We start from the raw sequence: 13,337 nt of genomic DNA, 5'->3' as shown, positions 1-13,337 counted from the left end.
CCTAATTAATCGACCGAACCGTCTAAATTGCAACATGTCTAATGAATTAGCCACAGACCTTATTCTCAACTCATTATCAAAAAGGTTTGACACATTTGTAATGAATTACAACATGAATTGTTGGGATAAGAGCATTGGTGAATTACATACCATGCTTAAGACGGCCGAAGCAAGCATCGGTAAAAGGTCTTCACTCGTGTTTACGATCAATGAAGGCGGGTCCAAAAACAATAATACTTCTAAGCCAAAGGTGGCTAAAAGGAAAGGACCCGCCTACCAAGGCAAGGGCAAGGGAAAGGGAAAGATGGTTACCCCAACCAACAACAATAAGAAGCAAAAGGTTTCCAGTAAAGCTAACCCCAAGGAAGATCCATGCTTTGGTTGCGGTGAAATGGGTCACTGGAAACGCAACTGCCCGGTCTACCTAAAGGAGTTGAAAGAAAAGAGGGATGCAGGGCAAACCTCAGGTAATGTATATATGGTATACATTGAGCTTAGTATTACTTCTTCTAATACATGGGTATTAGACACAGGATGTGGAACTAATATTTGCAATTCTTTGCAGGGGTTCAAAAGAAGTAATCAAGATGCGGGAACAACAAGTCTCTTCATGGGTAATGGAGCAAGGGTGCAAGTGAAAGCTCAAGGAGACTTTGTTTTGAAGCAACCAAGTGGTTTGGAGCTTATTTTGAAAAAAATTTTGTATGCACCGTATTTATCTTGAAACATTATTTCTATTTCCCGTTTAAGACAATGTGGTTTTGATTTCAATTTTATTGATGATGATATCCATGTTTCTTTAGATAATGTGTTCTATTTTAAGGCTTCGCCTTTGAATGGTATTTATGAATTGGTTCATGATGACACATCATACAATAGCTCAATGTTTCATGCAAACTCCAAGAACTCAAAAGGGATTTGAGTGATTCCTACTTATGGCATTGTCGTCTTGGTCACATAAACAAGAATCGAATGCATACACTACAAAAGAATGGACTTTTGAAATCAAATGAACTAGACTCGTTTGATGTATGTGAGTCTTGTTTACAAGGCAAAATGACTAAAGCACCTTTCAAAGGGACTTATGAAAGGGCTAAAGACTTATTGGGATTAATACATTCGGATGTATGTGGACCTTTTAAGCCCATGACTAGGAAAGGTGAAAGATACTTCGTCACTTTCATTGATGACTTTAGTCGTTTCGGATATGTCTACTTGTTAAGACACAAGGACGAAACTTTTGAAGCATTCAAGGAATATCAAAACGATGTACAAAATCAACTCAATAAGACAATCAAGGTACTTCGTACCAATAGAGGAGGTGAATACCTAAGCGATGCTTTCCAAGATCATCTTAATAGTTGTGAGATTATCTCGCTACTCACTCCTCCTGGAACACCCCAACTTAATGGAGTTTCCGAAAGGAGGAACTGAACCCTAATGGATATGGTTTGATCTATGATGGCTAGAAGCTCGTTACCTCTATCATTTTGGGGTTATTGTCTTTGCTCCGCGGCTCGTATTCTAAATATGGCCCCAACCAAGAAAGTGGAACGAACACCTCATGAGATGTGGTTTAGAAAACCTCCATCTCTATCATACTTAAAGGTAGAGACCTGTCCTAATCCATCTGGACAAAGTCCATATCGATTACAACGATTCACAATAGTTGATTTCATCGCGAGGTACTTGACCTCTATATGATACATTTTACAAACATTGCATTCATTTTTAAAAGATAAACTTTCATTTCATCGAAAGATGACGACATGCATAACATTTTATAATATATCTAATCTATATATGACTTGATAATAATCTTGATGAAATCGACGACTCGAATGCAACGTCATTTGAAATATGTCATGAATGACTCCGAGTAATGTCTCTAAAATGAGCAAATGCACAGCGGAAGACTTCTTTCATACCTGAGAATAAACATGCTTTAAAGAGTCAACCAAAAGGTTGGTGAGCTCATTTGTTTATCATAAATAATCATTTCATAATATTAATAGACCACAAGATTTTATATTTCCATTTCTCATAAACATACGTCCCATGCATAGAGACAAAAATATCATTCATATGGATTGAACACCTGGTAACCGACATTCACAATATGCATATAAGAATATCCCCATCATTCCGGGATCCTCCATCGGACATGATATAAATTTCGAAGTACTAAAGCATCTGGTACTTTGGATGGGGCTTGTTGGGCCCGATAGATCTATCTTTAGAGTTCGCGTCAATTAGGGTGTCTGTTCCCTAATTCTTAGATTACCAGACTTAATAAAAAGGGCATATTCGATTAGATAATCCAACCATAGAATGTAGTTTCGATTACTTGTGTCTATTTCGTAAAGCATTTATAAAAGCAGTGCATGTATTCTCAGTCCCAAAAATATATATTGCAAAAGCATTTAAAAAGGGATTAATGAAACTCACCGTAATGTATTTTGTAGTAAAAATACATATAATGACATTGAACAATGCAGGGTTGGCCTCGGATTCACGAACCTATATCATTTGTGTATTCATTAATACGTATCCTTGTAATCGAATAATTATATATATATATATATATATATATATATATATATATATATATATATATATATATATATATATATATATATATTTATATTTATATTATTATTAATGATCAAATTTTTATATTAGTAACATATATATTTTCATTAATAATATATATTCATTTGTTATACATAAAAATATTAATTTTCGTTATGTTATATGTATTAAATATATTTTTAATATATATATATATATATATATATATATATATATATATATATATATATATATATATATATCATTTGTATATTAATAGTAGTAGTGATAATAATGTCAAAATAATAGCAATAGTGGTAAAAATGATAATTATTATAATACTTATTATTATTAATAACGATAATAATGTTAATAATTCTATTAATGATAATGATATTTATAATAATTGTTCAAATGTTAAATATAATGTTAATGGTAGTAATGATAACGATACTTAATAATTATAACAATAATAATAATGATCATACTAGTTTTTAATACAATTATAAGTTTAAAGTATTGATACTTTTAGTTATAATGATAATATTAATACTTTATAATAAAATTTAATACTACTTTTATTAATCTTGCTAAGATAACTATAATAATACTACCTAGGTGATCACCTTAACAATAATAATTACATTAATAATACTTATAAAATTAATAATAATAGTAATAATAATCAAGATTACACCACTTATAATTACACTAATAATAATAACACTAATACCTATAATACTTATATTAATTATAATAAATATATAATAATAATAACAATAATAACAATAATAATAACAATAATAATACTTAATAATAATAATAATAATTAGTAATAATAATAATAATAATAATAATAATAATAATAATAATAATAATAATAAAAATAATAATAATAATAATAATAATAATAATAATACCTAATATATAAAGATTCACGCGTTTTAATTAGTGGTTACCAGAATCAGATCCATCTAGCAGAGCAACCCAGAGAGAAAAGGTTTTCATCATCGAGCAATCGATCAGCAACCATTATCATCCTCATCATCATCTTATCTTTACTTCCTTATCATTACCCTTCTCAATCGAACACCTAATTTTATTATCGGTACAGTTATAATGGGTTGAAATTATATTTTCAATTTCTCCTGAGTCCCTTTGATTTTGTCTAACCCTAACTATAATTTAGTATGAATCTGGTTGTAGTTAGGGTTTTTAAATGGATTCCATTGTATGGTGGGTGCATTGAAGTTATTTCATAGTAGAAGTACTCGTTCTGTTATTCGACGACTCCGGCAATACCCAGTTAAAGTTACCTCTGTTGACACCAATTTACGCCGCCGCATCATAGATTGTTGGTATCATCACCATCGGTTATCGGTATTATTACAAACTAAATTGATTAGTAAATTATCTCCATATTTGAAAGTTCTGTTTTAACTCAATTTTTTATCAATCAATCGTTTAGGATTTTAATAAATAATCTTGTAGGCGTAGTAGCAGTAGATGTATGAATTTAATTGTTTGTGTGTGTGGTAATGTTTATCTAGTGATGATGTGGTGTTTGATCGAATGAATACCGAGTAATGATTGAAGATGATTCATGGTAATAATCTATTGAATCAGTGGTATGCATCAATATCTTGTTTGTGTGATCTTCGTTTAGAACAGGTTTAGAATAGGTAGATATAGGACGATAGTGATGAATGTGATAATATTTCGATGGTTTTATGGTTTGATTCATGCCTTAACATTAGAAATTAGCTTGATGGTTTGCAGGTTTGATTATTACAGGTACATCAGAAGAAGCAGCAACGAATAGCAGAGATTTTTGTAGCAGGTTGTCGAATAAAGGTATATGTAACAATTTATGATGACAGGAGGTGATTGGTTACAAGTTAAAACAAAACTGGGTAGCAGCAGCATAGTGTTAGCAATAAAGTGATGGTTTGATGTTTATAAATGAATGTTTGCAGGGTCTGTATACAGGATGAGAGTAGTACAAGAGAAAGACAAGGTAGCTATAGGAGGTGGTGATTGTGTGTTGATTGATGATGGCTGGGGATGGTACCGGTGATGACTTCAATGATGGGATTTTTAAACAGAATCATTTAGAGAAATAGAAGAAGGTTGTGGTTGTTGTGGTGTTGTTCACAAGGTGGTGTTAAAGTGGCGGTTGGGTGTGGCAACGGATGGTGGTAACTCAAAGTTGTACCGGTGGATGGTGTTCTTAATCATGAAGGAGAAGTAGATTACTTGAGGGTTTTGTTTGGTAAGTGAATGGCTTAATGAATGAAGCTATATAAGTTAGTATATATGTATATGTTTATAAATCAAGTTGCCTTTGTGATATAGTAGATGAAAGTGATGTGGAACAGAAAGTAGAATATTGAAACAGTTTACTCCATTTGTAATTCATTTACATAGACGCATTATTGTTTGGTGGGGTTTGTTAGAGTTGTTATATTCTCAAATACAAAATATAATGGACAAAATGATAGATATGTTAGTTTGATATGCATTGTACATGTTTGTCTATATATATATATAGGAATTGATAGATCAGACGCACAAGAGAAAAAGAAATTAAATACTAAATGAATTAATAGCACAAACTTCATTGTGGGGTTCGTTGGAAATAATTGTGGTCATTTAAAATAGGTACAGAAAGGAAATAATCATATGGTGGGATATTATAATCATACATATGTATATAATATTAGCAATTCATTATAACAACGAATAATATCCTAACAAAAGTCACAGTTGTTGTCTTCTTTGCAAATAATACTATATCTTAATCCTATATTAAATAATATAATATTAATAATAAATGAGAAAATGTTTTTAAAGAAGAAGTGACAGCCATTTGGGTATAAGTTTGGATTGTTGCAGTTGAGTGGGTTCACGGATATGAAACAAAACTGGGAGAGTAATACTTTGAAGAAGAAAAGTAATATATTGCAAACGGACTCTTTCCACGTTTAAGATATCATGCATCCAATTCAATATTACTATTAAAATTTAATTATTAATCTTCTACTTAAATTCGATGATATTAAACAATATATCATTATACTAATTATAAATATAAATCTTCGTAACTACATAATTAATATATTTTCAATTAAATTGTATAATATTGTTTCAAGTTATTAAACATACATATTTCTATATATATACATATTTATTTAAAATTAATTGTTCGTACATCGTCGGAAGTGGTCGGAGGTCAAATGATTTTATAAAGTAGTTCAAAAATTTTGAGACTCAACTTTACAGACTTTGTTTATCGTATCGAAATTACATAAAGATTAAGTTTAAATTTAGTCGGAAATTCCCGGGTCATCACAGTACCTACCCGTTAAAGAAATTTCGTCCCGAAATTTGAGTGAGATGGTCATGGCTAACAATAAAAATGTTTTCATGACGAATATGAGTTGATAAATTGAGTTTTATCATCATTGAGTAATATGGATAAAAATAACTCGATTATTCGAAGAGTACAAATAAAGCTATCACCAAAGAGTGAAATAAGTAAATGACGATTTGACTTAACTGGTGACGTAGTCACGTTTGAATTCCGGAATTCAAGGAATTTAAGAAAATCATCGAAATCTAAAAGATTTGATTCTTCGGTGAGTAAGGGAATTAAGATTTCTATAATTAAATACGATGATCTGCCTCGATTACTCTGTCTGATATTTCCACTATAAATTAAGCCCTTCCGTTCCATTATTCACCATTCCTATACTTTCCTTCTTATTTCATACATCCAAAAGATTGTGAAAATATTTATTCCAGTTCTAATCCTTGATATTTTTTTCCTAATTATCATTCCTGTCATCCTTCTTTTCAATCTTCCACCATAAGAATCTATTTACTTCTATTATTACCTTGGGATGATGCTATTCTTAGTTATACCGTGTCTTTATATTGCTATTCGTATTAATATCCACGGTTTGCAACCTGCGTGTTGTTATCGGCTTTATATTTTCTCTTATATTTCGAAATCCCTGCTTCCGTTTTCTATAATCATTGTCATCCCCAGTTAATGCTCTCTCCTATTTTGCTGCGATTTATACTCCAATTTTCTATTTCTTTTGAAGCTTTGTCCCTTCATTTCTTCTTTTTATGATTGGACATCTCTGTTAATGGTCCAGAATCCGTAGATATGGAGTTTTGAATGAATTTAATGTTCTAAACAAGAAAGAACGTTATAGCACGATTTGATTTATCAAATTACCAGAATCACTGAGAATAGAACTATCAAGAATATATTTTCTTGATATGTTTAGAAGTTAATCAAAATGAAAGAGTTATGTAACATGACACATGATGACGTTATAATCTGTGAATCATCATGTTCCATTTAGAAACTCAGCATGACTTACTGTAATATAATCACGTTGATTAAGTGTCATTATATTATACTATCTCATGCATCAGTTCCCAACATTACTTCAATAACATTCATATTTTAAGCTCGAAAGTTTACAGAATATAGAAACTAACAATTTCTATATGATGTAATACTGATAGCACGAAGAGATTAATGATTTCAGATAAGAATAGTTATAAAAATATCTTCAGAATATAGAGGATATTTATAATGAAAGATACGATAATATCTCATAATATCTAAGATTAGAGGATGATAGAAACTATTGTCTGCAAGGGTTTAGAGTAAGGAGCAAGATATTCACTAAAGACTTTAGCAGACATTGAATCATTTGGATTCTTTGAATATAGGGTTTGGTCCTTGTATTTGTCCTTGGTCTCCTTCGTGGTTAACTCAATCCGTTTTCCAGTTCTAACTTTTCTGAGCTTTTCCCACATACTATTCTTTATCATCAAACTTTCGACGACTAAGGTCATTTACGGTTGTCTACAGTTTCTGCTGCTTTATTCAACTTTTTAAAAATTCAGAGTATCGATTCGTAAACTGGGTGCCTTTTCAAAATTTCAGAATTGAAGATCGTAATTCTAGGAGGTAGTTGTTATATGTATACATATAACTATTGATGTAGAAATGCTGCGGGATTTCAAAATATTGATTGCTGATTCTCGGTGTTTGGTATGGCAATTCTCGTTATCAGATGCAGATGAGTAGATAATAGGATTTCAATGAATATAATAACTTTTCATAAAGTCAAAGATCAATGATGTTGCTGGTAAGTTTACTGCTAATGTAGTGAGATATAAACGGTTTTCAGGTATCGATGACGAAAGGTAACTTATATATCAGGGTTATAATAAGCTAATCTGAGTGAAAAGTTGAAGTTGACTTGTTGGAGCTGTGACCAAATTGGCTAATTTGGAAAGGAAATACAAAGTTATTTTCAGTAATAACAACGACAAAGGAGCTAGCACAGATACGTGTTAAACGTTTACTCAGGTTCTGAGTGTTTTCAAGTGCATAACTATATGCATAAATCTTTCCTTCCGTAGATGAAGTGCGGTTGATTCATCCTCTCGATTGAGGTGTTTTCAAGATTAATGAAAGGTTTGAACGCAGATTGTAATCGTCAAGATACAAATGAGGTTTAAAATGAAATCAAGTGGCAAACTTGAAGAATTGTTTAGTTTCATATGTTATAATCAATTTTTAATTCATTTTAATTATCCAATGTTGATAGCCCACAGTTAACAGTCCAATAATTCATATATAGTTTAATATATAATATTCGAATTAATTAATACGTATCGTGACCCGTGTATATGTCTCAGACTCGATCACAATTCAAATTATATATTTTTATAGAATCAACTTCAACCCTGTATAGAGAACTCGATCATTACTGCATATAAAGTGTCTATGGTTATTCCTAATAATATATATAGATGCATCGATATGATATGTCAAAACCTTGAACACAAGTCCTGATATTTAAAGTGCGTAAAATAAATAACAGAAATTAAATAACGATAAATAAAGTGCGTAAAGTAAATAACAGAAATTAAATAACAATAAATAAAATTGCGAGAATTAAATTGCGATAAAATAAATTGTGATAATTAATTTGCGATAAAATAAATGTAATACGGAATTAACAGTTAGCTAGGAATAGTTAGCTAGGATTTTGTTAGCGTGGATTCTTAACAAAATTTCATATTGCTAATTAGTCTGTTTCTAATCAATTTTTATTGTGTCCATTTTTCTTCATTATGCCACTTGTTGGATTCTGATATGTCAAAATCCTTATATGAAATTTGAATTTGAATGAAAATAGTTATTCTTTGGTGAACGGATACGTATATCGGTGGATGTAAATAGGATAGTATATGACTGTTGAAACAGATTCGAAGAACGTACAATGTAACTTATTAATGTGAAATTTAAATATTTCTCGGGTATTACCTACCCGTTAAAATATTTTCACCATTAACAGTTTGTACAAGAGAATTTTTTTTTTAATTACAATCTTTATGAAAACATATATACATATATATTTTCTTCAGATGTATTCATGGATTTAATGAGTTAATATGATATTAAACTCATTTGCTTTTCAGTTGGAACTAGAATAAATAATCTCTAAAACTTTAGAGATTACATATTCGTCATGTCGAACGAAGATAAATGAGGTAGAAGAATACGTAGAAAGAAGATCATACTCAAAGTACAGATGATGATATTGAAGCATGAATTGTTGATGGTACTGGTGCTGCTATTGATGGTACCGTTGGTGCCGGTGATATTGCTGAAGCTGGTACATTTTGCACCATATTCTCCGAATTGATTATTCGAGCGCGATGTTCATTGACTTATTACTCTAGGATGATTGTCGGTCGGAACGAGTGGATGAATAAGGTTCAGAATTGTGGATAGAATATAATCTTGTCAAGTTACCCTGGAAATGAGACTGAAAAAGGTGTCTCAAACAGGTTCACCGGTGAACGTTTTAGATTCATTGTCAAGAGGTGAATTCGGTTGGTGGAAGGGATCGTCTTCTGCGTGTTTCCATTGATTAAGTTGACTACGAACCCATCAAATGAATTGATAATGGCTGATTGGTTGATTCATGCTGATGACGCTGTTTTCGGAGTTTAGGTGAACATCTGTGTCGGAATAGCTGCCGGAATAACTATCGGAATAGCTATCGGAATCTGAGGAACTCGAACTGGTTGAGGGATTCATCTCGTACGATCGGATGAAAGATTTTCGATAAGAATTAGATTATAGGATGTAGATTAGTACCCTGTAATACGTAATTTACATATGCATATATAATACTAAAATCCCATAAATTACGGAGGAATCTACGGAATACAACAGGCAAAGTTACAGTAACAGATATGCTAAGATATGAAGTAGCAGATACACTAAGATATGAATTTTGTCTATACACTATTCATGCAGTCAATGCAGTAAAACGTGTCTAGACTAAAAATGATAAGCAAGTGATTTCCTAAGGATGATAATCGGATAATTTCTGATTAGAAATGATAAGCAAAACTTTTGACATGCAGACACGGTCGAAGTCCAGACTCACTGATGCATCCTAACGACTTATCAGTTAGACACACTAATGCAGACCTGGTTCGCTAAGACCTCTGCTCTGATACCAACTTTAGAGACCCGTCCTAATCCATCTGGACAAAGTCCATATCGATTACAACGATTCACAATAGTTGATTTCATCGTGAGGTACTTGACCTCTATATGATACATTTTACAAACATTGCATTCATTTTTAAAAGATAAACTTTCATTTCATCGAAAGATGATGACATGCATAACATTTTATAATATATCTAATCTATATATGACTTGATAATAATCTTGATGAAATCGACGACTCGAATGCAACGTCATTTGAAATATGTCATGAATGACTCCAAGTAATGTCTCTAAAATGAACAAATGCACAGCGGAAGATTTCTTTCATACCTGAGAATAAACATGCTTTAAAGAGTCAACCAAAAGGTTGGTGAGTTCATTAGTTTATCATAAATAATCATTTCATAATATTAATAGACCACAAGATTTTATATTTCCATTTCTCATAAACATACGTCCCATGCATAGAGACAAAAATATCATTCATATGGATTGAACACCTGGTAACCGACATTCACAATATGCATATAAGAATATCCCCATCATTCCGGGATCCTCCATCGGACATGATATAAATTTTGAAGTACAAAAGCATCCGGTACTTTGGATGGGGCTTGTTGGGCCCGATAGATCTATCTTTAGAGTTCGCGTCAATTAGGGTGTCTGTTCCCTAATTCTTAGATTACCAGACTTAATAAAAAGGGCATATTCGATTAGATAATCCAACCATAGAATGTAGTTTCGATTACTTGTGTCTATTTCGTAAAGCATTTATAAAAGCAGCGCATGTATTCTCAGTCCCAAAAATATATATTGCAAAAGCATTTAAAAAGGGATTAATGAAACTCACCGTAATGTATTTTGTAGTAAAAATACATATAACGACATTGAACAATGCAGGGTTTGCCTCAGATTCACGAACCTATATCATTTGTGAATTCATTAATACGTATCCTTGTAATCGAATAATTATATATATATTTATATTATTATTAATGATCTAATTTTTATATTAGTAACATATATATTTTCATTAATAATATATATTCATTTGTTATACATAAAAATATTAATTTTCGTTATGTTATATGTATTAAATATATTTTTTAATATATATATATATATATATATATATATATATATATATATATATATATATATATATATATATATATATATATATATATATATATATATATATATATATATATATATCATTTGTATATTAATAGTAGTAGTGATAATAATGTCAAAATAATAGCAATAGTGGTAAAAATGATAATTATTATAATACTGATTATTATTAATAAAGATAATAATGTTAATAATTCTATTAATGATAATGATATTTATAATAATTGTTCAAATGTTAAATATAATGTTAATGGTAGTAATGATAACGATACTTAATAATTATAACAATAATAATAATGATCATACTAGTTTTTAATACAATTATAAGTTTAAAGTATTGATACTTTTATTTATAATGATAATATTAATACTTTATAATAAAATTTAATACTACTTTTATTAATCTTCCTAAGATAACTATAATAATACTACCTAGGTGATCACCTTAACAATAATAATTACATTAATAATACTTATAAAATTAATAATAATAGTAATAATAATCAAGATTACACCACTTATATTTACACTAATAATAATAACACTAATACTTATAATACTTATATTAATTATAATAAATATATAATAATAATAACAATAATAAAATTAATAATAACAATAACAATACTTAATAATAACAATAATAATAATTAGTAGTAATAATAATAATAATAATAATAATAATAATAATAATAATAATAATAATAATAATAATAATAATAATAATACCTAATATATAAAGATTCACGTGTTTTAATTAGTAGTTACCAGAATCAGATCCATCTAGCAGAGCAACCCAGAGAGAAAAGGTTTTCATCATCAAGCAATCGATCAGTAACCATTATCATCCTCATCATCATCTTATCTTTACTTCCTTATCATTACCCTTCTCAATCGAACACCCAATTTTATTATCGGTACAGTTATAATGGGTTGAAATTAGATTTTCAATTTCTCCTGAGTCCCTTTGATTTTGTCTAACCCTAACTATAATTTAGTATAAATCTGGTTGTAGTTAGGGTTTTTAAATGGATTCCATTGTATGGTGGGTGCATTGAAGTTATTTCATAGTAGAAGTACTCGTTCTGTTATTCAACGACTCCGGCAATACCCAGTTAAAGTTACCTCTGTTGACACCAATTTACACCACCGCGTCATAGATTGTTGGTATCATCACCATCGGTTATCGGTATTATTACAAACTTAATTGATTAGTAATTTATCTCCATATTTGAAATTTCTGTTTTAACTCAATTTGTTATCAATCAATCGTTTAGGATTCGAATAAATAATCTTGTAGGTGTAGTAGCAGTAGATGTATGAATTTAATTGTTTATGTGTGTGGTAATGTTTATCTAGTGATGATGTGGTGTTTGATCGAATGAATACCGAGTAATGATTGAAGATGATTCATGGTAATAATCTATTGAATCAGTGGTATGCATCAATATCTTGTTTGTGTGATCTTCGTTTAGAACAGGTTTAGAATAGGTAGATATAGGACGATAGTGATGAATGTGATAATATTTCGATGGTTTTATGGTTTGATTCATGCCTTAACATTAGTAATTAGCTTGATGGTTTGCAGGTTTGATTATTATAGGTACATCAGCAGAAGCAGCAACGAATAGCAGAGATTTTTGTAGCAGGTTGTCGAATAAAGGTATATGTAACAATTTATGATGACAGGAGGTGATTGGTTGCAAGTTAAAACAAAACTGGGTAGCAGCAGCATAGTGTTAGCAATAAAGTGATGGTTTGATGTTTATAAATGAATGTTTGCAGGGTCTGTATACAGGATGAGAGTAGTACAAGAGAAAGACAAGGTAGCTGTAGGAGGTGGTGATTGTGTGTTGATTGATGATGGCAGGGGATGGTACCGGTGATGACTTCAATGATGGGATTTTTAAACAGAATCGTTTAGAGAAATAGAAGAAGGTTGTGGTTGTTGTGGTGTTGTTCACAAGGTGGTGTTAAAGTGGCGGTTGGGTGTGGCAACGGATGGTGGTAACTCAAAGTTGTACCGGTGGATGGTGTTCTTAATCATGAAGGAGAAGTAGATTACTTG

Source organism: Rutidosis leptorrhynchoides, chromosome 5 (assembly GCF_046630445.1).
Source record: "Rutidosis leptorrhynchoides isolate AG116_Rl617_1_P2 chromosome 5, CSIRO_AGI_Rlap_v1, whole genome shotgun sequence".
NCBI lineage: Eukaryota > Viridiplantae > Streptophyta > Magnoliopsida > Asterales > Asteraceae > Rutidosis > Rutidosis leptorrhynchoides.
Note: the sequence above shows the minus strand (reverse complement) of the source record.